Raw genomic sequence first — 27431 nt, 5'->3', positions numbered from 1 at the left:
ACCGCAGGAGGTGCAAGACTTGCGCCCACACCTCCCCCCTCACCTCCCTCCAAGGCCCCAAAGGAAACTTCCATATCCGCCACAGAATCACCTGCACCTCCACACATATCATCTATTGCATCCTCTGCACCCGATGTGGCCTCCTCTATATTGGGGAGACAGGCCAGCTACTTGCGGAGCGTTTCAGAGAACACCTCTGGGACACCCGGACCAACCAACCCAACCACCCTGTAGCTCAACATTTCAATTCCCCCTCCCACTCCACCAAGGATATGCAGGTCTTTGGACTCCTCCATCGTCAGACCACAACAAAACGATGGTTGGAGGAAGAACGCCTCATCTTCCGGCTAGGAACCCTCCAACCACAAGGGATGAACTCGAATTTCACCAGTTTCCTCATTTCCCCTCCCCCCACCCTGTCTCAGTCAAGTCCATCAAATTCAGCACCGCCTTCCTAACCTGAGATCTTCTTCCCGACCTCTCCGCCCCCACCCCAGTCTGACCTATCACCCTCACCTTGACCTCTTTCCACCTATCACATTTCCGACGCCCCTCCCCCAAGTCCCTCCTCCCTACCTTTTATCTTAGCCTGCTGGACAAACTTTCCCCATTCCTGAAGAAGGGCTTATGCCCGAAACGTCGATTCTCCTGTTCCCTGGATGCTGCCTGACCTGCTGCGCTTTTCCAGCAACACATTTCCAGTGCTACCTTTAAAGCCCTTTGAATTGATAAAATTTCAAAATTTGCTCACTAGCTTTTCTTGAGAAACAAATTTGAAAAACTGGAAAATAAAAATCTGCTGTAAAACAAAAATTCACTTGACTGAACAATACTGGGCATCTTGGAGGAGAAAGTGAGGACTGCAGATGCTGGAGTTCAGAGCTTAAATATGTGTTGCTGGAAAAGTGCAGCAGGTCCGGCAGCGTCAAAGGAACAGGAGAATCGACGTTTCGGGCATAAGCCCTTCTTCAGGCTTATGCCCGAAACGTCGATTCTCCTGTTCCTTTGATGCGGCCCGACCTGCTGCGCTTTTCAAGCAACACATTTTTAAGCTCTAAATACTGGGCATCTTGGCAATTCAATACACTTGTTCATACTCTCACTGGTAGAATCCAAACTCATCTCTCACTACCATAACTCAAAAATATCAAGCCACACCATGGACATTTGGGACAGACTATGGCCTTCAAGTTTTTTTTTTAAAAAACTCATCGGAAATAATTTTCTAGTTTTAAAAAATTTTAGGCACAGTAATGCCAAGTTACCGAGAAAATAGTGTTTGAAAAAAGAAATCAGAATATGCATTTGAAAACAAAATGCTAATTAGATTACACCAGAGAACTGACGTTTTGAAGGGAGCGTCATATTGTTTTACTAGAATAATAGCTGGACAAGAATAGTTAAACTACTTCATGAAATTTAAAGAAACTAAAACTGTGTTGCCCGGATTTTAAAAGAAAAGGAGGTGATTTGGTCGGATCGGTTTCTCCCAAATTTACCTATTTCCATGAGCTGAACAGCCTATATTTTGGGAGGCATAACTAAAACATTGCCAAATCTTCCAGAAATAAAATTAGGGAAAGTTTCTACAACACTGTAGAGTATATAGGAGATTTGAAATTCCTTTACATATGCCTATTGATGCTAGACCAATCGTCAATTTTAAAAAGGAAGCTTGATGGATTTGTGTAAATTGATGAATATGGGAAAAGTGCATGTTTGTGGAATTAAGTTGTTATCTCCCCCACAGATTCAAGAAACTGAATGGTTTATTCCTGTTTTTCCATTCTTATAAATGTTGTGGCCAAAAGACAACATCTCTAATGGAATCAAGGAGGTTCTCAATTCATGTTCAAATCTCTGGAGGTAGGCTTCAATCCATGACCTTTTACCTTCTGGTAAGGGTGTTCCTTGTTAGCAGACACCTGAAGAAAATATATGCTGACAACATTCAGTTCCACTGCCCCTAGTGAAAATGACTTCTCCAATATCAAATCCGACATGAACCAAAATTTCCTTTAAGTAAATATCAAGATTGAAACCATTGTTTTCTGTCTTTGCCACAATTCCCATCTGTAGCCCACTCAGATCATGGTTATAGCTGAACCCTACAGTTCATATTTGGAATTCTATTTATCTTGACTCAAGTAGTCAATCCCATATTCTGTCAAAAACAAAAAAATGCATATTTCCATTTGTGGAATATCACTGCTTCTACCTATCTATTGCTGGAATAATGATAAATGTTTTTATTACCTCGAGACTCAACATTTCCAGTGCCTTCCCAGCTTGCCTTCGATCTTCCACCCTCCAGAAACTGTAGCTCAAAAGCTTGGCAAGCCATCTGCTAATCCAATTAAGATCCCCTGGCCAATTAATCCTGTGCTCGTTAATTTACACAGACATCCAGTCCACCAGTGCTTCAAATATAAAATACTTTTCCTCCCTAAACTTCATAACTTTGCCATTTCCCCTGTCTCTAACCATCTCCAAACCAATCACCTTCCAAAACAAATAGAAAAGTTCAATTTAAATTAGCATCAAGTATGATTACAAATTCCAATTTTAAATTCCACTTCACAACTTGGACTGATCTCAGAGAATCTAGTCCATAGTTCAACACCTTAGACTACTACCAACAGAACTGCTAACTTCACTGCTACCTTAAACTGCCAAACCAAAGTCCACTTTCATAAAAGATTGGCACAATAATACTGTCAAATTACAGCTATCAAATTCCACATGATAAAACCACCAAGAATACATAAACAGCAAGATTATATACATCCAGTGAAAAATTCACAATTTCAAAGAGAAAGCCCATATATGTAAATCAGGTTCCACTGGAAAGGAGCACTTGAAGTCTTGAAAAGTGATAAGGGAAGAGGTAATAGAGTAGCTGTTCAACACTAACAGTAAATAGAAAAGTAGCTTAAGAAAGTGAGGTGGTGTTGGGATCAACTGTGGATTCGACCAGACTATCAATGGAGGGGTCAATCTCTGGATCAAAAGGGCACCTTAATAATGGACTCACTGCAGTGCCAAAAGTGACAGGGGACAATCCATTGAACATGGAGGCTGATAGAGTTCAAGGTAAGAGAAAGGAGGAAACATTTTATGGTTCTGGGAAAGAACAAAAGTATTAGAAAAAAGTATGGAAGGTTGAGAAAAGGACAGAAGATCTGTCAACTGACTTGGAGGAGGGAAATCTTTCTTCCCAACCCTGAACTCACCTACTAGGGAAAATATCCTTTTCATGTCCACTTTGATAAGGCTGTTCAGGACCGGATATACTTCAATCAAGCGCCTTCTCACTCTAAACTCCAGTGAAAACAAATTCTCTTTGTCCAACCTTTGAGAAAATACCAGTTCATATGACTTCCTTTGAGCTGCCTCCAATGCATATGCATTCTTCTTAAAATAAGGCCAAAACAGCATGCAGTATGAGAGTTGTAGTCTCACCAGTGCCTTGCAGAAATTGGAGGAGAACATCCTAACTTTTATCTTCAATTCCTCTCATAATAAAAGGATAACATTCCATCAGCTTCCTTAATTGCTCGCTGTACTCACAGATTAACTGTTTCTTACTCACAAACTAGAACAAACAGTTCCCGCTGCACCTTGGAATTCTACAGTCTCTATTTAAATAACATACTGCTTTGTTATTCTTCCTGCCAAAAGTAAACAATTTCACATTATACTCCATTTTCCCAATTACTGCCCACACCTACCTCTTTCTGTCTGGAACTTTGTCATATCCTGTTCACAAAATATTTCCTCAATTATCTTTGTCACCTGCAAATTTGGCGACCATGCTTTGTTCACCTCCTAAGTCACAGAGATACTGCCAATCAGAAAAAGACCCATGTTTCCAAACTCTTCTATGAAAGTATGAACAAGGAACACTACTAAGCCACTCGGCCTTTTGAGCCTGCTCCAACATTCAAAGGTACGTGATTAATCTGATTTTAACCTTAACTGTACACTCCTGCATGCCCACTATAATCTTTCAAACCCTTGGTAATCAACGATCTACCTATCTCTGCCTTAAAAATATTTAAAAAGATACTGCATCTACATTTGAGTCCAAAGACTCAACTCAGAAAAAATGTTTCCTCATCTCAGTTTAAAAAAAAAAATCAATGGGCAACATTTAAAACTATCATTCCAAGTTATGGATGCTCCCACAAGAGGAAACATGCTTTCAACATCCACCTGACCAAGTTCCTCAGGAGCTTATTTTCTGCCAACCAATCTTCTATGTAGTGTTACCGCCCTACTTTTGGTATTTCAGTATTGGTTGACACGTTTAATCTTCATTAGCCTAAAAAATATAACACTCTTTATTGTTGCATTAACACAATCTTAGCAGGGCTTATACACTTGATGGTAAGGTCCTCGGGAGGGTTGCTGAACAAAGAGACCTTGGAGTGCAAGTTCATAGCACCTTGAAAGTAGAGTTGCAGGTAGATAGGATAGTGAAGGCGGCATTTGGTATGCTTTCCTTTATTTGGTCAGAGTATTGAGTACAGGAGTTGGGAGGTCATGTTACAATGTACATGACATTGGTTAGGCCATTTTTGGAATATTGCGTGCAATTCTGGTCTCCTTTCTATCGGAAAGATGTTATGAAACTTGAAAGGGTTCAGAGAAGATTTACAAGAATGTTGCCAGGGTTGGAGGATTTGAGGTACAGGGGGATGTTGATTAGGCTGGGGCTGTTTTCCCTGGAGTGTCGAAGGCTGAGGGGTGACCTTATAAAGATTTATAAAATCATAAGGGACATGGATAGGGTAAATAGACAAGGTCTTTTCCCTGGGGTGGGGGAAGTCCAGAACGAGAGGGCTGAGGGGAAAGATATAAAGGAGACCCTAGGGGCAACATTTTCATGCAGAGGGTGTTGTGTGTGTGAAATAGGCTGCCAGACAAAGTGGTGGAGGCTGGTACAAGTGCAACATTTAAAAGACATCTGAATGGGTATACAAATTGGAAGGGTTTGTAGGGATATGGGCTGGGTGCTGGCAGGTGGGACTAGATTGGGTTGGGATATCTGGTCGGCATGGATGAGTTGGACCAAAGAGTCAGTTTCCGTGCTGTACATCGCTATGACTATGACTTCAGAAGCTCCTATTTTGAGCAATACACTGAAAATTAATAATGAAAATTAAGTACAGTACATCAATGGGCTCCCTATTATCCATTATAGTTGTTACATTTTCAAAGTCGCCCTATAAACTTGTTAAACGTTATTCCCTTGTCACAAAATCATGTTGACTATTCTCCTCAGAGTTCCTCTTTTCCTTCCACTGCCTGATTTACAAAAAAATGCCAGTCATAACTGTATCTTTTATGAAGAGAGAATCAAAATTTGTTCATTCTTTCATCCAACATTTCCTTGTTATCTATTACTAATTCTCCCCTGTAACTCTTTAGAGGACTAAAAACACACTTTACCAGTTGTTTTCCTTTTTAAATATCTATCTGTAGAAACGTGCAATCTTTACATTTCTGGCAAGCTTCTTCTCATACTCTAATTTCATTTTCTTGATTAACCTTTGTAATTTTCCACAGTTGTTTATATTCTGAACAAAATCATCATTCTTGCCAGTTAATTTGCACATTTATATGTACTTTCATTAAGCATCCTGCTCTCCTTAGCTTTTTAGTTACACATAGATGGTGAGTCAGAAAATCCCTACAGTGTGGAAACAGGCCCAACAAGCCCACACCAACCCTCTCAAGAGTAATCCACCCAGACCCATTCCCCCACCCCATATTTACCCGTGACTAATACACCTAACCTACACATCCCTGAACACTATGGGCAACTTAGCACAGCCAATTCACCTAACCTGCACATCTTTGGAAGGAAACCGGAGCACCCAGAGGAAGCCCACGCATACACGGAGAGAATGTGCAAACTCTACACAGACAGACAATCACCCAAGGCTGGAATCAAACCCGGGTCCCTAGCGCTGTGTGGTATCAGTGATAACCACCAAGCCACTGTGCTGGCTGCTGGTACTGACCAGGGAGAAAGCAATTCTGGATCTGGTATTGTGCAACGAACCAGAATTGGTCAGGGACCTCGAAGTGAAGGAGCCATTGGGAAATAGTGACCATAATACAATAAGCTTCAATCTGCAATTTGAGAGGGAGAGGGTACAATCGGAAGTGACAATATTTCTGTTGAATAAAGGGAACTATGGAGCTATGAGGAAGGAGCTGGCCAAAGTTCAATGATACAATACCTTAGCAGGGATGACAGTGGAGGAACAATGGCGGATATTTCTGTGTATAATGCAGAAGTTGCAGGATCAGTTCATTCCAAAAAAGAATGGCGGCCATGGCTGACGAGGGAAGTTAGGAAACATATAAAGTTAAAAGAGAAAAAGTATAACACAGCAAAGATAAGTGGGAAAATGGAGGACTGGGAAGCTTTTAAAGAACAGAGGATTACTAAGAAAGAAATACGCAGAGAAAAAATGAGGTACCAAGGTAAACTGGCCAATAATAAAAGAGGACAGTAAAAGCTTTTTTTAGGTATGTGCAAGGCAAAAAAATGGTTAAGACTAAAATTGGGCCCTTGAAGACAGAAACAGGGGAATATATTACAGGGAACAAAAGAAATGGCAGAAGAATTGAATTGGTACTTCAGATCTGTGTTCACTGGGGAAGACACAAGCAATCTCCCTGAGGTAACAGTGGCTGAAGGACCTGAACTGAAGGGAATTTATATTTGCCAGGAATTGGAGTTGGAGAGACTGTTAGGTCTGAAGGTTGATAAGTCCCCGGGGCCTGATGGTCTACATCCCAGGGTACTGAAGGAGGTGGTTCGAGAAATCATGGATGCGTTGTGATTATTTTCCAGAGTTCGACAGATTCGGGATCAGTTCCTGCGGATTGGAGGGTGGCTAATGTTATACCACTTTTTAAGAAAGGTGGGAGAGAGAAAGCAGGAAATTATAGACCAGTTAGTCTGACCTCAGTGGTGGGAAAGATGCTGGAGTCTATTATAAAGGATGAAATTACAGCATATCTGGATGGTAGTAACAGGATAGGTCAGAGTCAGCATGGATTTATGAAGGGGAAATCATGCTTGACTAATCTTCTTGAATTTTTTGAGGATGTAACTCTGAAGATGGATGAGGGAGATCCAGTAGATGTAGTGTACCTGGACTTTCAGAAAGCTTTTGATAGAGTCCCACATAGGAGGTTAGTGAGCAAAATTAGGGCGCATGGTATTGGGAGCAAAGTACTGACTTAAATTGAAAATTAGTCGGCTGATAGGAAACAAAAAGGGTAGTGATAAACGGCTCCATTTTGGAATGGCAGGCAGTGACCAGTGGGGTACCACAGGAATCAGTACTGGGACCGCAGCTTTTTACAATATATGTTAATGATATAGAAGATGGTATTAGCAATAACATTAGCAAATTTGCCGATGATACTAAGCTGGGTGGCAGGGTGAAATGTGATGAGGATGTTAGGAGATTACAGGGTGACTTGGACAAGTTAGGTGAGTGATCAGATGCATGGCAGATGCAGTTTAATGTGGATAAATGTATGGTTATCCACTTTGATGGCAAGAACAGGAAGGCAGATTACTACCTCAATGGAATCAATTTAGGTAAAGGGGCAGTACAGAGAGATCTGGGTGTTCTTCTACACCAGTCAATGAAGGTAAGTATGCAGGTAGTGAAGAAGGTTAATAGCATGCTGGCCTTCATAACAAGAGGGATTGAGTATAGAAGCAAAGAGGTGCTTCTGCAGCTGTACAGGGCCCTGGTGAGACCACACCTGGAGTACTGTGTGCAGTTCTGGTCTCCAAATTTGAGGAAAGACATTCTGGCTATTGAGGGAGTGCAGCATAGGTTTACGAGGTCAATTCCTGGAATGGCGGGATTACCTTACACTGAAAGACTGAAGCGACTAGGTTTGTATACCCTTGAGTTTAGAAGACAGAGGGGATCTGATTGAGACATATAAGATTATTAAAGGATTGGACACTCTGGAGGCAGGAAACATGTTTCCGCTGATGGGTGAGTGCCAAACCAGAGAACAGAGCTTAAAAATACGGGCTAGACCATTTAGGACAGAGATGAGGAGAAACTTCTTCACCCAGAGAGTGGTGGCTGTGTGGAATGCTCTGTCCCAGAGGGCGGTGGAGGCCCAGTCTCTGGATTCATTTAAGAAAGAGTTGGATAGAGCTCTCAAGGATAGTTGAATCACGGGTTATGGAGATAAGGCAGGAACAGGATACTGATTAAGGATGATCAGCCATGATCATATTGAATGGTGGTGCAGGCACGAAGGGCAGAATGGCCTATTCCTGCACCTATTGTTTATTGTCTCTCTCCCCCACCCCCCACTCCCATGCGGGTCCTCCAACATGATGATCCCATGTGATTCATTCTTTAAGAGTAGGAATGTATTTTCTCCCAAAATATTCTCTTAAATGTCTGCCATTGTTTCTCTAAATATCTTAACTCACTTCAGCTATCTCAGGTTTGATGCCCAGATTGGTGCACTTAAGGTTAAAATACTAATCTCAGACCCACTGTTCTCCCTTTGAAGCTTTAAAATTCAACTACTGTATGTTGCTGCTCTCTCAAGATACCATACTCTGGGGTCATCTATATATCCTGTCTTATTACTCAAATACAAAGTTTCATGTAGCCTGCTCTCTGGTTAGTTCCAATACTATGCTCAACTCCTTTCCGAGCGAGAAGCAACCCTAATTAGTATTAAAAAAAAACTTAGTTTGTATAGCACTACACAGAAGGAGCTGAATAAATAAATGCAATACTAATTGCTATATCTCATTTTTTATAATGCTTATTTGAGTCAGGATGGTGGTGCAACTAATGAATGAAGAGGGAAAATTTGAATTGCATACAAATAAGCATTATGTAAGAAAGGAGTTTTTAGACATTTGGTTATCATATACCATGCCTCAGTGATTCAAACTGAATTAACATTGATGTAGCCTGATAAAATCTATTACTGCTTCATTAGTATTACAATGCATTGGCTGCACTCAAAAACAGCATAAAGATTGCAACACAAATTTGAAAAACATAAAAAGGTATTGTATCAGAAAAAAACTCAAACTACTAAAAGAAAATTTATGAAAGTAATTCGACTTTGGGTGCTTCCTTGCTTTTTGGGAGCAATTATAAATCACTCAATTGCATTGTAATGAGTTGGCAGTCATTAAGCTGACATACACCCGTTCTTTGAAGAAGATGAATAACATGAACAAAGCACCTCAAAACGACAATCCATTTATCAAAATACTATGACACATATGATTGATAGTTCAGTGAATGTGATAATTGCAATAACACCATCGTGTTATTGGACAGTTTTATCTTTTATTCATTCACAGGATGTGGGCATTGCAAGGCCAGAACTTATTATCCATCCCTAAATGCCTTTCAGGCTGTGGTAGTGAACTGCTTCTCGAACCACTGCAGTCCGTAGGATACAGATGCACATATTGTGCTGTTAGGTAAAGTGGGTCAGCAAATTCACCCAGCAACAACGAAGGAATATCAATATAACCTCAAGTCCAAATGCTGCATGAATTGCAATTAGTACTGTCCTCTTGTGTCTATGCCCCTTGTCTTTCAAGGTTGTGGAGATCATAGGTTTTGAAAAGTACTGTTGAGGAGGTCTGGACAAGTTACTGCAGTGTATCTTTGAGATGGCACACAAAAAACACAGTACACTGATATTGCAGACATGGAATGTTTAAGGTGGTAGATGGGATGCCAATAAAGTAGGTTAAATTGATGATATTGAGTGTCTAGTGTTATTAGAGCTGTACTCATTTCAGAAAGCAGCATTATTTAATCATATTTGTATTATATCATGGAGACGGTAGACAGCTTTCAGGTGTGAGAAGATAAGCTACTCACCACAGAATTCCAAATCCCTGACCCACACAGAGTCAAGTTTTATGTAATAATAAGCCTAAGAACGTTGATAGTTATGGTAATGCTGTTGAATGTCAAGTGGAAATGATTAGATTTTTTCCTGTTAGAGTTTGTCATTGAATGAGTGCCATTTCCTGTAAAAGCGTCAGGCAGACAGCCGGGTCATACATGATAAGATGGCAGGCATCCTCTGCACTATAATAATTCTGTGGCTGTCTTACCACTTGGTGCAGTCCAGTCTGGCAGCCAAGTCATTCAGAACTCAGTTTAGTCAGTGGTGCTACTGGGCTATTGTTCACCATGGACATTATGGTTTCCCCAGCCAAATACATTTTGTTTCCAAGCTAACCTAGTGCTTTCTTCAATTGAAATTCAACATAGAGAAGTAATCAAGAAAAGGTTTCCTTGCCATATTTGACTGGATACCATGAGACTTCATGGGGTCTGGAGTCAAAGTTGAGGACTTCCAGCATCACTCTGTTGCTGCAACATCTGGCAAGACTGAATAGCAGTGCGATAGCACATAGACCAGAACAGAAATAAAGGAGAATAAATTTTGCTTCGAAAAGTAGAACATGTCAAGACAACCATCAAACTGTTGCTCGACAAATCTACGGAACAACTCTCCTAACACTGGCACAAGTCTCCAGTGTCAACAAAGAGAAGAGAACTTTGCAGGGTCAGCTAGACAGGCTGTTGTAGGTAGTGGAAAGAGCCTTGTAAATAAAACAATAGCTGTTTTGGGGACACTGAAACCAACATTGACCAACTGAATGGCATAATCAACTAGGAGAAAGTGAAGACTGCAAATGCTGGAGATCAGATTCAAGAAGTGTGGTGCCAGGAGAGCACAGCTAGTTAGGCAGCATCTGAGGAGCAGGAGAGTCCTGCTCCCTGACTGGCTGTACTTTTCCAGCACCACACGTTTTGACAACTGAATGGCATGCCGAGTATTGGATCATGCCAGCCAAGTACACAAACTGGTTACCATGATTGATCATATCACACAGGGGGTTAATGAGACAGTGGAACTGAGATTTAAGCCAGGAAGCTTGCTGCATTCATTGTCAAATTTGATCAAGCGAGACAGATACCCACCTTGATTGACTATTATGCAGAGGGGGAGGGTATATAAAAAATAATCTTCTGTTTCAAAAAATAACAAACCCAGTCTCATGGTAAACCAAATCTCATTATCAGTGTAAAACGAGTCCCACGTAAGCAAGCAGATGAGACCATACAAAATGAAGCTTACAATGTGTATTTATATCTAATGCCTAGGATTAAAGGCAGGTGATCTGTCAGGTTTTAGGGCATGGCCAAAGTTTTGGATGACTTTACATTTATGGAGGGTGGAATATAGGAGTTAGGCCAGAAGTGTTTCGAAACAATCAAGTCGAGGACATAAAAAGGAATAATGAGGACATCAGCAGCAACAAGCCACATTTGCCAGGGGGTTGGGCAATATTGTGGAGGTGAAATTAGGCAATGTTAAATAATGGCACAATTGTATGGTCAGAAGCTGATTTCAGAGTCAAATATGACACTAAGATTCTAAACAGGCTGGTTCAGCCTCAGTGAGAGACACAGTTGGTCACCAGGGAATGCAGGTCATGCCAGGACCAGTGACAATTGTTTCAAGCATGCGAATACTGCAGTGAAGGAAATTCTGTTCATCCAGTACTCGAAGTCAAACAAGTAGTCTAAGCAACCTGGAGATAGAATCACAGGATCCCTACCTCATGGAAAGAAGTCATTTAACCCATTGAGTATGCATTGACCCGTCAAGAGCATCCCACCCAGACGCAACCCCCACCCTATCCCTATAACCCTGCATTTACAGTGGCTAATCCACCTAGCCTACACATCCTTGGACACAACAGGCAATTTAGTATAAGCCATAAGTTAGCCTGGATCACTTTTTTGTTTTTACAGCTAAAAGACAGTGGTATTTTCTGGGTCTATAGATTGTGAACGAGCAAACATGGCCTTTAGTAGAGTGACGTGCTCTTCCTGTTGGATGTGAGAGTTTAGGGATAGTTTCCATGTTTACTGATATTATGTCTGCAGGAAGTGTCTTTGGTTGTAAATCCTCAGATCACATGGATAAGTTGGAGTGGCAGTCAGAGGCAATAAAGGAGTTTACAAGAGCTTGGGGTGTGATGGATGGCAGTTATAGGAAAGGAAAAAAGCTGCAGATACAGTCAGGTAGATGGGTTAATTCCAGGAAAGGTAAGAGGTGTAGGCAGTTAATGCAGGAGTTTTCTGTGGCTATCCCATTTCAACAAGTGTGCTGTTTTGGAAAATGTAGGTGATGATGGACTCTCAGGGGAATGTAGCACCAACAGTCACATTTCTGGCATCAAGACTGGCTCTAATGAAAAGAGGGGTACATCGAGTTCCAAGCGATTGATTGTGATAGGGCACTCTCGAGTTAGAGGTAAAGAAGATGTTTCTGCAGCTAGCAGCGATAAATCAGAATGGTGTGGCCTCCCTGGTATCAGAATCAAGGATCTCAGAGGGGGTGCAGAATGTTCTCAGAGGGGCAAAGGACCAGCAGGAGGTCATTGTACACATTGGGACTAACGACAAAGGAAGGAAAAAGGATGAGATTCTGAAGGGAAAATATAGAGTTCGGCAGGAATTTAAAAAGAAGGCCCTTGAGAGTAGTAATATCTGGATTACTCCTAGTGCTATGAGCAACTGACGGTAGGAATAGGAGGATAGAGCAGATGAATGAGTGGCTGAGCAACTGGTGCTGGGGAGAAGGGTTCACATTTTTTGATCATTGAAATTTCTTCTGGGGTAGATGTGACCTGTACATGAATTGGAAGGGGACGAATATACTGGCTGGGAGATTTGCTGGAGCTGCTCGGGATTTGAATGAGTAAGATTGGTTGGTGCGACCCATGAAAATAATGAGGAAAGAAATCAATCTGAGACTGGTACAGTTGGGAAAAGGAGAGTGTGAAAACAGTCAGGGCAGGCAGGAACAAAGCAGAGAACGAGGTAAGACTGATAAAGTAAACTGCATTTATTTCAATGCAAGGGGCCTTACAGGGAAGGCGAGTGATCTCAGGGCATGGCTAGGAACATGGGACTGGGATATCACAGCAATTACAGAAACATGGCTCAGGGACAGACAGGACTGGCAGCTTAATGTTCCAGGATTCAAATGCTACTGGAAGGATAGGAGGATGAGGGGCAGGAGAGGAGAAGTGGTGTTTTTGACAAGGGATAGCATTACAGCTGTACTTAGGGAGGATATTCCTGGGAATACATCCAGGGAAGTTATTCGGGTTATGGTAGGGGATTTTAACTTTCCAAAAAAAAACTAGGACAGCCATAGTGTTCAGGGTTTAAATGGTAAAGAACTTGTTAAGCAGTTGTCAGGAAAGCTGGATGACTAGAGAAATTGAAGTTTTGGTTAAGAAAAAGAAGGAAGCATATGTCTGATATAGACAGGCAAGATCGAAAGAATCCTTAGAAGAGTATAAAGGCAGGATGAGTATAATTAAGGGGGCAATCAAGAAGGGCAAAAAGGGGACATGAGATAGCTTTGGGTTAAGATAAATAGGGTAAGGAGAATCCAAAGGGATTTTATAAATATACATGTATTAAGGACAAAAGGGTAACTAGGGAGAGAATAGGGCTAGTAAAATGGCTCAGGACTGTGTACCAGAGAATAGGCGGCCTTTGTGTAGAGCCGCAGGAGGTGGCAGAAGATACTAAACGAGTATTTTGCATCAGTGTTTACTGTAGAAAAGGACATGGAAAATATAGAATGTAGGGAAATCGATGGTGACAGTGTGGAAATTCTCCATTTACAGACGATGTGGTGCTGGGTGTCTTGAAATGCATAAAAGTGGATAAATTCCCTGAACCTGATCAGGTGTATCCTAGAACTCTGTAGGAAGCTAGGGAAGGTGATTGCTAGGCCCCACGCTGAGATATTTGTATCATTGATAGTCACAGATGAGGTGCCGGAAGACTGGCGGTTGGCTAACGCAGTGCCACTATTTAAGAAAGATGGTAAGGAGAAGCCAGGGAACTATAGACCAGTGTGCCTGACATCAGTAGTGGGCAAGTTGTTGGAGGGAATCCGGAGGGACGTGATTTACATGTATTTGGAAAGGAAATCATATCTCACGAGCTTGATTGAGTTTTTTGAAGAAGTAACAAAGAGGATTGATGAGAGCAGAGTAGTAGACATGACCTACACGGACTTCAGGAAGGCATTCGACAAGGTTCGTCACGGGAGACTGGTTAGCAAGGTTGGATCTCAGAGTACAGGGATAACTAGCCATTTGGATTCAGAACTGACTCAATGGTAGAAGACAGAGGGTGGTGATGGAGGGTTGTTTTTCTAACTGGAGGCCTGTGACCAGTAGTATGGCACAAGGATCAGTGCTGGGTCCACTGCTTTTCATAGTCATTTATATAAATGATTTGGATGTAACATAGAAGGTATAGTTAGTAAGTTTGCAGATGTCACCAAAATTGGAGGTGCAGTGGACAGCGAAGAAGATTACCTCAGATGACAACAGGACCTTGATCAGTTGGGACAATGGGCTGGAGGAGTGGCTGATGGAGTTTAATTTAGATAAATGTGAGGTGCTGCATTTTGCAAAAACAAATCAGAGCTGAACTTGTACACTTAATAGTAAGGTCCTAGGGAATGTTGCTGAACAAAGAGACCTTCAAGTGCAGGATCACACTTCCGTGAAAGTAGAGTCACAGGTAGATAGGATAGTGAGAGGAAGTGTTTGGTATGTTTTCCTTTATAGGTCAGAGCATGGAGTACAGGAGTTGGGAGGTCATGTTGCGGCTGTACAGGACATTGGTTAGGCCACTGTTGGAATATTGCGTGCAATTTTGCGACTCTATGAAGTCTCTACCATCACTATCCATACTTCCAGGCTACAAAGTGTACGTTTAAAGAAAAAGTGAATACTGCCAAGCAGCTGAAACTCCCTGTCTGAATCATAACACATTAGTACCACATGTCAGGAAAACGCTCCTACAACCCAACATGTAGGAACAGTGCAACAGGGATAATTGGTACACAGTCCTTGTGAGCCATTTTTACTAGCTGAAATACTGGAAGTAAAGTTTAAGGTATAGAAACAGTAAAGGAGACTGAGATGCATCAGGATGTGTGGGTTTCAGAGAGAAGAAAAAGAAAGATTTATTAACAATTAAGCTTTTCCGTTGTATCCATAACAATATCCTTAATTGGCCATTAGAAGGTCTTGATACATTTTATTTAGGAAATGAACCAATACATCAAACACATTTTATAACATACGAAGATACCAGGACTCTACTACCTAACTATTTGCTTTCTCCAAGCTGTAACTGATCCCAAAAAATTTAAATATCTCAATTATATAGAGTCATAGAGACGTACAGCATGGAAACAGACCCTTCGGTCCAACCCGTCCATGCCGACCAGATATCCCAACCCAATCTAGCCCGTAGTGTTAGGTAAGGGGTAAATGTAGGGGTATGGGTGGGTTGCGCTTCGGCGGGTCGGTGTGGACTTGTTGGGCCGAAGGGCCTGTTTCCACACTGTAATCTAATCTAATCTAATCTAATCCACCTGCCAGCACCCAGCCGATATCCCTCCAAACCCTTCCTATTCATATACCCATCCAAATGCCTCTTAAATGTTGCCATTGTACCAGCCTCCACCACATCCTCTGGCAGCTCATTCCATACACGTACCACCCTCTGCGTGAAAACGTTGCCCCTTAGGTCTCTTTTATATCTTTCCCCTCTCCCCTCTCACTCTAAACCTATGCCCTCTAGTTTAGGACTCCCTGACTCCAGGGAAAAGACTTTGCTTATTTACCCTATCCATGCCCCTCGTAATTTTGTACACCTCAATAAGGTCACCCCTCAGCCTCCGACGCTCCAGGGAAAACAGCCCCAGCCTGTTCAACCTCTCCCTATACCTCAAATCCTCCAACCCTGGCAAAATACTTGTAAATCTTTTCTGACCCCTTTCAAGTTTCACAACACCTTTCCGATAGGAAGGAGTCCAGAATTACATGCAATATTCCAAAAGTGGCCAAACAATGTCCTGTACAGCCGCAACATGATCTCCCAACTCCTGTACTCAATACTCTGACCAATAAAGGAAAGCATACCAAACGCCTTCTTCACTATCCTATCTACCTGTGACTCCACTTTCAAGGAGCTATGAACCTGCATTCCAAGGTCTCTTTGTTCAGCAACACTTCCTAGGACCTTACCATTAAGTGTATAAGTCCTGCTAAGATTTGTTTTCCCAAAAAGCAGCACCTCGCATTTATCTGAATTAAACTCCATCTGACACTTCTCAGCCCATTGGCCCATCTGGTCAAGATCCTGTTGTAATCTGAGGTAACCCTCTTCACTGTCCATTACACTTCCAATTTTGGTGTCATCTGCAAACTTACTAACTGTACCTCTTATGCTCGCATCCAAATAATTTATGTAAATGACAAAAAGTAGAGGACCCAGCACCGATCCTTGTGGCACTCCACTGGTTATAGGCCTCCAGTATGAAAAACAACCCTCCACCACCACCCTCTGACTTCTACCTTTGAGCCAGTTCTGTATCCAAATGGCTAGTTCTCCCTGTATTCCAGGAGATCTAACCTTGCTAATCAGTCTCCCACAGGGAACCTTGTCGAATGCCTTACTGAAGTCCATATAGATCACATCTATTGCTCTGCCCTCATCAATCCTCTTTGTTACTTCTTCAAAAAACTCAATCAAGTTTGTGAGACACGATTTCCCACACACAAAGCCATGTTGACTATCCCGAATCAGTCCTTGCCTTTCCAAAAACATGTCCATCCTGTCCCTCAGGATTCCCTCCAACAACTTGACCACCACCGAGGTCAGGCTCACCAGTCTATAGTTCCCTGGCTTGTCCATACCGCTCTTCTTAAACAGTAGCACTACGTTTGCCAACCTCCAGTCTTCCGACACCTCACCTGTGACTATCAATGATACAAATATCTCAGCAAGAGGCCCAGCAATCACTTCTCTAGCTTCCCAGAGTTCTAGGGTGCACCTGATCAGGTCCTGGGGATTATCCACCTTTACCCATTTCAAGACATCCAGCACTTCCTCTGTAATCTGGACATTTTGCAAGATGTCACCATCTATTTCCCTACAGTCGAGATCTTCCATATCCTTTACCACAGTAAATACTGATACAAAATACTCATTTATGTATCTCCCCCACTTTCTGCGGCTCCACACAAAGGCCACCTTGCTGATCTTTGAGGGGCCCTCTTCTCTCCCTAGTTACCCTTTTGTTCTTAATATATTTGTAAGAACCTTTTGGATTCTCCTTAATTCTATTTGCCAAAGCTATCTCATGTCCCCGTTTTGCCCTCCTGATTTCCCTCTCAAATGTACTCCTACTTCCTTTATGCTTGTCTCAGGATTCACTCGATCAATCTTGTCTATACCTTACATATATTTCCTTCGTTTTCTTAACCAAACCCTCAATTTCTTTAGTCATCCAGCATTCCCTATACCTACCAGCCTTCCCTTTCACCCTGACAGGAATGTACTTTCTCTGGATTCTTGTTATCTCATTTCTGAAGGCTTCCCATTTTCCAGCCGTCCCTTTACCTGCGAACATCTGCCTCCAATCAGCTTTCTAAAGTTCTTGCCTAATACCATCAAAATTGGCCTTTCTCCAATTTCGAACTTCAACTTTTAGATCTGGTCTATCCTTTTCTATCACTGTTTTGAAACTAATAGAATTATAGTTGCTGGCCCCAAAGTGCTCCCTCACTGACACCTCAGTCTCCTGCCCGGCCTTATTTTCCACGAGTAGGCCAAGTTTTGCAACTTCTCTAGTAGGTACATCCACATACTGAATTACAAAATTGTCTTGTATGCACTTAAATTCCTCTCCATCTTTAACACTCTGGCAGTCCGAGTCGATGTTTGGAAAGTTAAAATCCCCTACCATAACCACCCTATTATTCTTACAGATAACTGAGATCTCTTTACAAGTTTGTTTCTCAATTTCCCTCTGACTATTGGGAGGACTATAATACAATCCCAATAAGGTGATCATCCCTTTCTTATTTCTCAGTTCCACCCAAATAACTTCCCTGGATGTATTTCCGGGAATATCCTCCCTCAGCACAGTTGTAATGCTATCTCTTATCAAAAATGCCACTCCCCCTCCTTTCTTGCCTCCCTTTCTATCCTTCCTGTAGCATTTGTATCCTGGAACATTCAGCTGCCATCCCGGAGCCATGTTTCTGTAATTGCTATGATATCCCAGTCCCATGTTCCTAACCATGCCCTGAGTTCATCTGCCTTCCCTGTTGGGCCCCTTGCATTAAAATAAATGCAGTTTAAGTTATTAGTTCTACCTTGTCCCTGACTGTTTGACTCGCTTCTGTTCTCAGTTGTACCAGTCTCAGATTGATCTCTTTCCTCACTGTCTCCCTGGGACCGTCCCCACCTTACTAGTTTAAATCCTCACGAGCAGTTCTAGCAAATGTCCCTGCCAGTATATTGGTTGGTGAGCTATATTCAACCGAAGCATTAGAAGTGTGCAACAGTACTGTTGTAATCTCATTCTAATATGGAAATATTTGCCTCATTTCTAGACCCCAAGATAGATAATAACATATATCTACCAACCATACTGAAGGCAAACTAACAACCAAATCATTACGATTCACAATGGAACAGATTTGCAGTTCCTAGGAGTCATCAAAATTCAATTTTTAACAGAGAAAATGCCAAAGATACAACTGTTCATCTCATATGAGAGTTTGTTTTGATAGATTAAAATACTGTATCTCAAAATGGATAGCACATATCCTTTACCTTTCCATATGTAACTCCACCAGCTGAATTTTCCTCCTCATTTTCATAAACCTTGACATTTTTAGGTAGACACTGATTTATAGATATTAGCTTTGACTTTGATCCCATTTTTATTTAAACTAAGAAATCTAAGTAAAGGATCAACATGCACTTTTATAAATGCCACAATATTTGCTTGTGCCCTGTTAGTTGACCAGTTCACAGGTATTAACAGTCTGGAAAGAGTTGAACCAAAACAAGCCGATTCCACTTAAAAACCCAAGCATCTACATTCGATAATCAGAAGCACAGATCTTATTATATCAAGTTTCACAATACAATGTGCACTAGTGGCTGTTAGAACGTGACTGACAGTCAGAGCACTGAGCAGCAAAATAGTAATGAATAGAAAACAAGTGGTTAAAATGGACTGAATTCAGTCATAGGAGACCCATACTGCTAAGGTATAATATGCCACTAATCCCACATTGTACAATGTCACAGTCAAACAGGCAAAGAGTTCACGCTGGCACTACCTCTAACATAAACATACCTTGAACAGAAGGCAGAGAGCAAAACTACTCCTTTGACAATAACAGATAAGGGAGGTTAAAAAAAGCTGAGCTATTGTTTTAGTTTTGCAATACATATGGCAGAATAACATTAGCAATGGACCAGAATAAAAGCTGTCAGCCTAGAGCTGTTCTGCCACTTTATATCATCTAAACACTTGATAAAATAAGAAAAATGTTCATTCCCTCATCATGTTACTTTTGATTACTTGCACCTTTCGTCAGAGATTCATTAACCAGTCTCCTGCTGGACAAAATCATGTACTATTTAATGTATACAAACAACATTTTTGAAAGAGGTTACAATGCTCAAAATTTCTTCTAATCTCAGGATGCAGACAACTCCAAAAAGTTATTACACAAAAAGAACAGCTCCTTCAAGACTCAGCTAGTTTCCCAATCAGTAGCTCAGCTGCACAGATCAGAAAGGTCACAAGCTCAATCATTAACAAATTTGCTAATATAGCAGGTAATAAAAAATAAATCACAACCTCCTAAAAGTTGAAGGAGGAACTAAAAATTCAAGGTTTACATTTGATTGCCAAACAGCACTTGTAGGACCATGGTTTGCAGTACAAGTGGAGGCCAGTTGGTCTTTTGCATCCATTTTGGTTCTTTAACTACTAAAAACTAATCCTAAGGCTACACATTCTTCAAACAAAAAAATGACACTATATTTTTCTCAATTGGTAGATTTACCCACTTTTCCTCCAAAGGATGCAATGACCGCTGCTTCAACCACTGCCTGACAACTCTTGCTGAAAGTACCTGTGGATAACGAGAAAGGGGAAAACAAAAGTATGATTTTACCTAACAAGACATTTTCATGAAGTATGTATGCACATTAACAATGATATTTGTTTCACTGTTTCAGCCAATACAGGGTTTACACCACTCCAAGACAGTAATATAACAAAGCTAAGAGAATACAATATAAGCCATTTAAATAGTTCCATGACATACCTTCAAACCCTGTTGGAATATTGTTTGCAATTCTGCTCTCCTTCCTATCGGAAAGATGTTGTGAAACTTGAAAGGGTTCAGAAAAGATTTACAAGGATGGTGCCAGGGTTGGAGGATTTGAGCTATAGGGAGAGGCTGAACAGACTGGGGCTGTTTTCCCTGGAGCGTCAGAGGCTGAGAGGTGATCTTCTAGTGGTTTACAAAATTATGAGGGGTATGGATAGGATAAATAGACAAAGTCTTTTCCCTGGGGACGGGGAGTCCAGAACTAGAGGGCATAGGTTTAGGGGGAGAGGGGAGGGGGAAAGATATAAAACGGTCCTAAGGGCAACTTTTTCACACAGAGGGTGGTATGTGTATGGAATGAGCTGCCAAAGGAAGTGGTGAAGGCTTGTTCAATTGCAACATTTAAAAGGCATTTGGAATGGTATATCAAAGGTCTGTTTCCATGCTGTACATCTCTATGACTCTAAGACCTTTGGAACAGATTACAGCCTTGCAATTCAGAGTATATGTTTGTACCTGTACTAAATCAGCTGGCCTTTTTCTAAAGATAACACAAATAATAAAATTAACTCAGTTGCTGGTAATGTTAAGTGATGTATTTATTTATCTTCTGAAAATCATGATAAAGAAATTATTTGGAGTGTGAACTTGTTAATTTTCCCACCCACTTAGAAATTTGAAAAGTCTGCCATTTATGATTTGAAATATTTGTATGCACTTCAGTCAGTGGTTTTTGGTCAAACAAGATACACTCACAGTTGCAAAACAAACATTGTACTTTGTCCTTGATTCCAATATAACGTCTACACCTCCACTGACTATAACCACGTCATCTGAGTGAAGGTGGAAGTTTTTACACCTCAACAAGATGCATGCTCAACAAAATTAGTTTATTCAGCATTATATCAGTTGAGGATTCTCTAAAGGTAAACATGCAGGTTGAGTCCGTGATTAAGAAAGCGAATGCAATGTTGTCAATTATCTCAAGAGGGTTGGAATATAAAAGCACTGTTGTGCTACTGAGACTTTATAAAGCTCTGGTTAGGCCCCATTTGGAGTACTGTGTCCAGTTTTGGTCCCCACATCTCAGGAAGGACATACTGGCACTGGAGCATGTCCAGCAGAGATTCACACGGATGATCCCTGGAATGGTAGGTCTAAAATATGAGGAACGGCTGAGGATCCTGGGATTGCATTCATTGGAGTTTAGAAGATTAAGGGGAGATCTAATAGAAACTTACAAGATAATACATGGCTTGGAAAGGGTGGACGCTAGGAAATTGTTTCCGTTAGGCGAGGAGACTAGGACCCTTGGACACAGCCTTAGAATTACAGGGGGTAAATTCAGAACAGAAATGCGGAGGCGTTTCTTCAGCCAGACAGTGGTGGGCCTGTAGATTTCATTGCCACAGAGTGCAGTGGAGGCTGGGACGCTAAATGTCTTTAAGGCAGAAATTGATAAATTCTTGGTGTCACAAGGAATTAAGGGCTATGGGGAGAATGCGGGTAAGTGGAGTTGAAATGCCCATCAGCCATGATTGAATGGCGGAGTGGACTCGATGGGCCGAATGGTCTTACTTCCAGTCCTATGTCTTATGGTCTTATATAATTGGCAGTAATGATCAATTCGTCCCTAGACTAATTTCACTTAAGTATATTGTCACCTAAGTTAGCATTACTCTGGGATTTGTCAAAACATTTCAGGCCAATATATATTTTTAAAAATATTTTATGAATTCTACATCAACTAAAGTCACAGTACAGGGTGAATCCAAGATGATACCATAGTACCGGACAGTATAACATTGCAGCACATTTAAAAGAGGATGGAGGTTAGCAGTACTGGGAGTTAAAGAGGTAACTTTCAAGAAGCTTTGAAGAGGAGAAATAATAAAGATAATTATTTCGATACTAGAATTTAAGGGTGTGTAGCTCTGTGTAATTGTGTATAGCTAGCAGTAGCTTGATACTGAAGAGAACAATATTTGGGTAAACACACGTTTCAATACTTGGCAAAATAGTGACCCAATTGTGTAAAGATTGGTAGCTCGAGTGCCGGTTGTTGTGGGTATGTTCATTGAGCTGAGAAGTTGGTTTGCAGACATTTCATCCCCTTTCTAGGTGACATCCTCAGTGTTGTGGAGCCTCCTGTGAAGTGCTGTTGTACTGTGTCGGTTGGAATTTACGGGTTTCATTCCCATTGCTTCAGGTTGCTCATTGCAGTGGTCAGTATATTGGGTCTAGGTCAATATGTTTATTGATGGAGTCTGTGGATGAGTGCCATGCTTCTAGGAATTATCTGGTTGTCCTGTGTTTGGCCTATCCTATTATTGTTGTTTCATCACAGTCAAATTTGTGGTCCTTGTCAGCTGTGTGTATAGACACTAGAGATATCCGATTGTGGCATTTAGTGGCTAACTTATGTTCATGAATGCGGATCACTAGTTGTCTGCCTGTTTGTCCTATAGTGTTCCATGCAGTCTCTGCATGGAATTGTGTACACCATGTATGTCCTGTACATGATGGGTATTGGGTCTTTTGTTCTGGTGAATTGTCTGAGCGTGGCTGTCGATTTATGTGCTGTCATAAATCCAAATGGTTGGAGGAGTCTGGCTGTCAGTTCTGAAATGGTTTTTATATAAATGTAGTGTGGCAAGTGTGTTGGGTTGTGACAAGTCCTCATGATGCTGTTTATCTGGCAGGCATCTGTGGATAAAGTTGCAGGGATATCCGTTCTTGGCAAGGACTTTGGAGAGGTATTCTTCTCTTCGCATGTTGGGAATGCTGCAGTGTGTTGTCACCCTTTTGAACAAGGTCCTAATGCAGCTTCTCTGGTGTTTAGGTGGTTGCTGTTACAATTCCGGATCTCGTCAGTGCAGTGATTTTTCTGTACACTTTTGCTGTGCATTCTCTCTTTTCTGCTCTATTATCATATCAGGAATGGGAGTTGCTCATTAATTTCTTGTTCGCTCAAATTTGAACTCAGACTATGGTGTTGACAATCTGGTGTGTGCTCTTGATCTCTGTTCTTTTAGTTATTACAAAAGTGTCGTCCATGTATCTGATCCAAAGTTTGGACTGGGTTTGTGAGAGGGCTATTGGTTCCAGTGACCCAATTATTTAGAAAATTATTAGGACTATATTAAGATACTACTAAATAGGGTACTCTACAAGCTATGAATATAACATCTCAATGCAATCACCGTAGAATTGAACTCTCAATTACAGCATGTATAAACTAAACCATACGGATTTCATTTCAAACTCAGTCTCTGTATTGATCACAATGTAAGATTACACGCTACAATAAAAAGACCTCCAAGACAATTTGCAAATGCACAAATTTGTTATTTTGTGTACAATTAAATTTGGCACTAGACTAGGCTGCTTCAAATCAGGAATATGTACTAGCTTCATGTACACCATAACAAACTCTGCAAGATATTTTCTAATCAGACTGTTCAGAGATATTGTTACACATTTCTGTAGCAAGTGGAATTGTACTCAGGACTCCTGGCTCAGAGGCAAGGACACTAGCACCACACAATAAGATGTCTTCAAGGACATATCTATCCTACTTTGAACCAATATATGTACTAATGGTTGAATTGTAACTATGTAGATACTCCCCAACTAATCTGTTTAGAGATGTGGCGACACACCTCTGGAGCAGATGCCTCCTGGTTCAGAGGTATGGGTATTATCAATGTGCCACAAGAGGTCGAGGGATGCATCTAGATGTCAGATTCAAAATTAGCAACGGTTGTTAAAATAGACCCTAACTCTACTTCAGAATCAAGTTGATAAAAACAATTAGAGTGAATGGAGTATCTTAGAACCTGAACTACTGAAAATAAGGCTCTTACCTTCCAAGTGGAAGGTATTTCAAGGTTCTGGACGTAGGTTTGCTCGCTGAGCGGGAAGGTTCATTTCCAGAAGTTTAGTCACCCTACTAGTTAACATCTTCAGTGGGCCTCTAGGTGAAGCACTGCTGATGATTCCTGCTTTTTAATGTTTGGGTTTCTTTGGGTTGGTGATGCCATTTCCTGTGGTGATGTCATTTCTTATTCTTCTTCTTCTTAGGGGAGTTAACTCAATGTGTTTGTTGATAGCGTTCTGGTTGGAAAGCCATGCTTCTAAAGATTCTCATGCATGTCTCTGTTTGGCTTGTCCTAGGATGGATGTGTTGGCCCAGTCAAAGTGGTGTCCTTCCTTATCTGTATGTAAGGATACTAGTGAGAGAGGGTCATGTCATTTTGTGGCTAGTTGATGTTCATGTATCCTGATGGCTAGTTTTCTGCCTGTTTGTCCAATGTAGTGTTTGTTACAGTTCTCGCACGGTATTTTATCAATGAATTAGTTTTGCTAGTTGTCTGAATAGGGTCTTTCAAGTTCATTAGCTACTGTTTTAGTGTGTTGGTGGGTTTGTGGTGCCAAGGATGTGGTGCCATGATGCCAAGGAATCTGAGTAATCTGGCAGGCATTTCCAAGATGTATTTGATGTAGGGGAGAGTGGCTAGGGTTTCTGGACGTGTTTTGTCTGCTTGTTTGGGTTGGTTGCTGAGAAATCAGCAGACTGTGTTCATTGGATACCCATTCTTTTTGAATACACAGTATAGGTGATTTTCCTCTCCTCTGCGTAGTTCCTCAGTGCTGCAGTGTGTTGCTCGTTGAAATATGTTCTGATGCAGCTTAGTTGTGGATGTTGAGATGATTGCTTCTGTAGTTCAATATTTGGTCTGTATGTGTTGTTTGCCTGTAGATGTTGGTTTGAAGTTCCCTATTGGCTGTTCGCTCTACTGTGACATCTAGGAATGGCATTTTGCTGTTGTTTTCCTCCTCTTTAGTGAATTGTATGTCAGTAAGGGTATTATTGATGGTCTTTAAGACCATCCCTAGATGTCACAGTAGAAATTCCAAGATTTCTAACAGGTTTGCCAGGCATGACTCCCCTTTGAACAAGCCATGCTGACTCAGCCTTATTTTACCACGTTCTTCCAAGTACTCTGCTGTCTCATCCTTAATAAATGAAGTCTAAAATCTTACCAACAACCGAGGTCAGGCTAACTGACCTATAATTTCTTGTCTTCTGTTAGTGCTGAGCAGGGAGGTTACTTTATCCTTTTTCTGGTCCTCCGGGACCCTCACCGACTTGTGATTCTTGAAAGATCAGCACCAATGCCTCCAGAAATCACATCGATCACCTTCAAAACCCTGGGGTGTAGTCCAACTTCATTATTTCTCTTCAAAACTTGCAGCTTCGGCAGCACTTTATCCTTTGTGATTGCTACTACACTCATCTCTGCCCCCAACTCTCAAAGCTCTAGTATGCTACTGGTGCCTTGCAGTTTTACATTGTGTGCATTTGAGTCAAAGGAAAAAGGCTAAAGTAGAATGTTTACCTTGCCTGAGTTTCCCAATCATGAAAAGTTGACATACTTTTGAAACATCTTTAACTTAATCACATCAAAAAAAACCAAAGATCCGCAAGAAAAGAGGAGCTGTCCATTCAGACTTCAAGCTGCTCTGCTAATTCATATGAACACAGCTAATCATCTAGCTTTGGGTACTATACCCTATAATCCCTTTAACCCCAAGATCTATACGTAATTCCTTCTTGAAAATATTCAATATTTTGGCCTCAACCACTTTCTCCAGCAGAAGAAAAGAGACCATTTTGCTGGCCCAAATGGGGACCATCATACAAATGTTAGTGTATCCTTAAAACTAACATTTATCAGTCAAAATTATTCTTGTCATCTAAAAACACACCACTTCAAGTTTGGCAAGATATTATGCAGTGTTCAAATAGGTCAACAGAAGTATTTGTGTTTAGTGCAAGGTAATTAGCATTTAAGGAGAAACCACCTCAAGTTGTACAGAAGCATTAGTGAGTTTTGAGAAGAGGCAATTTGAAGTCTTGTGGAATAATTGTACAAGACACACAGTACTGAAAGGCATTTTTCATTTTATCCACTGGAGCTACACTAGTTTAATTTGTTTACATTACCTATGACAAAGAAGTTGCATTAACCTCCTGTTTCTTGTATGGTCAAGATAAATTTGGACAAAATGCAGTTACCTTTTCCAACAAAGAAACGAAATGAAACTCAAGTTGTCTTCTATTGACTTTCAATGCCTTTCCCTAGCACCACCAGCCCCCACCAACCAACCACAAATTGAACATAAGACTTAATTTAGAAAAAGTTGAAATCTTAAAAGGGATTTTATAAATAAACTATTTTTGAGAGATTTGATTCAGGATAAATCACAACTTTATGAAATGAAACTTCAATGTTAAAATTAAAAAAATTGAACATTTAATAATAAATCACATCTTCTCACTTTAGGAAACTAAAAATAGCTGTTAGCGTCTGCAAACAATAAGCTGCAATGCTGTAACAACTTAGAAATCATGCAAAACAACAGCAAATATGTCAATATCAAATCAACGAATGACCAATCAGTCCGGAAACCAGGACCACTTCTGTCTGACTTCCATGAATTGTGCTGGAAGTGGAAGAAAACACAAGCACAGGAACGATGGAAATAAGGAGAAGTCATTCACAACACAAAAACCACCTCGAAATAAAAACTTACTTGTGTCGGTTTTTCCCCTTCCCTATCGTTGTTATTGAGAAATGTTGAGTTACAACGTATCTCAGAGTGCAGCAGTCATACCCTGCTTGTGACTGTGTCCAGCGCTGCACCACAGGCACTACATTGCACAATGCACCCACTTTCTGGGAGCTTTAACAATGACGTAATTTCTTTTGGAGCGGAAGCGAGTCCTGGAATTAAGGCGCGATGGTAGCCGGGAATTGTAGTCCTGATCTCGTTCGCGCAAGCGCACCAGCATGACCCCACAGGGTTTTTGTCTTCGAGGAGTTCTGCGGGCAGTGGAATTTTGATACATTACTGTCAATTTTGTTGTGTGTTTTTTCTCCCTTGTGTTCTTCAACTCTCATGCTTCTTTGTCACTCTACCAATGATATTGAATTTTGTTAGGGTGCAAATCTCTCGTCACAGGATATCTTTCAAATTCGAGGCTTTGGTGAATTAAGTTTTGGTATGATTCGGAGATGCCGGTGTTGGACTGGGGTGTACAAAGTTA

The 27431-nt window shown here is 41.1% G+C and overlaps 1 protein-coding gene across 3 annotated transcripts in view; it reads right to left on the bottom strand.

Moving 5' to 3' along the window:
* The window catches only part of rab30 (RAB30, member RAS oncogene family), a 100973-nt gene extending 73921 nt beyond the window's left edge, over positions 1-27052 (bottom strand). The window contains exons 1-2 of one of the 3 annotated variants that reach the window (XM_087988065.1): positions 26918-27052; positions 20052-20116 (exon numbers count right to left, since the gene is read on the bottom strand). The gene's annotated coding sequence lies outside the window, so the exon portion shown is untranslated. Of the gene's footprint in view, positions 1-20051; positions 20117-20311; positions 20549-26917 lie in introns of those variants that run through there. The other 2 variants (XM_087988066.1, XM_087988067.1) reach the window with 2 other exon arrangements.
* Positions 27053-27431: the final 379 nt, after the last annotated feature.

Source organism: Chiloscyllium plagiosum, unplaced genomic scaffold (assembly GCF_037043375.1).
Source record: "Chiloscyllium plagiosum isolate Xiang-an unplaced genomic scaffold, Cpla_swu_hap1 HiC_scaffold_6, whole genome shotgun sequence".
In the NCBI taxonomy this organism is placed as follows: domain Eukaryota; kingdom Metazoa; phylum Chordata; class Chondrichthyes; order Orectolobiformes; family Hemiscylliidae; genus Chiloscyllium; species Chiloscyllium plagiosum.
This window is presented reverse-complemented; position numbering and strand designations above follow the sequence as displayed.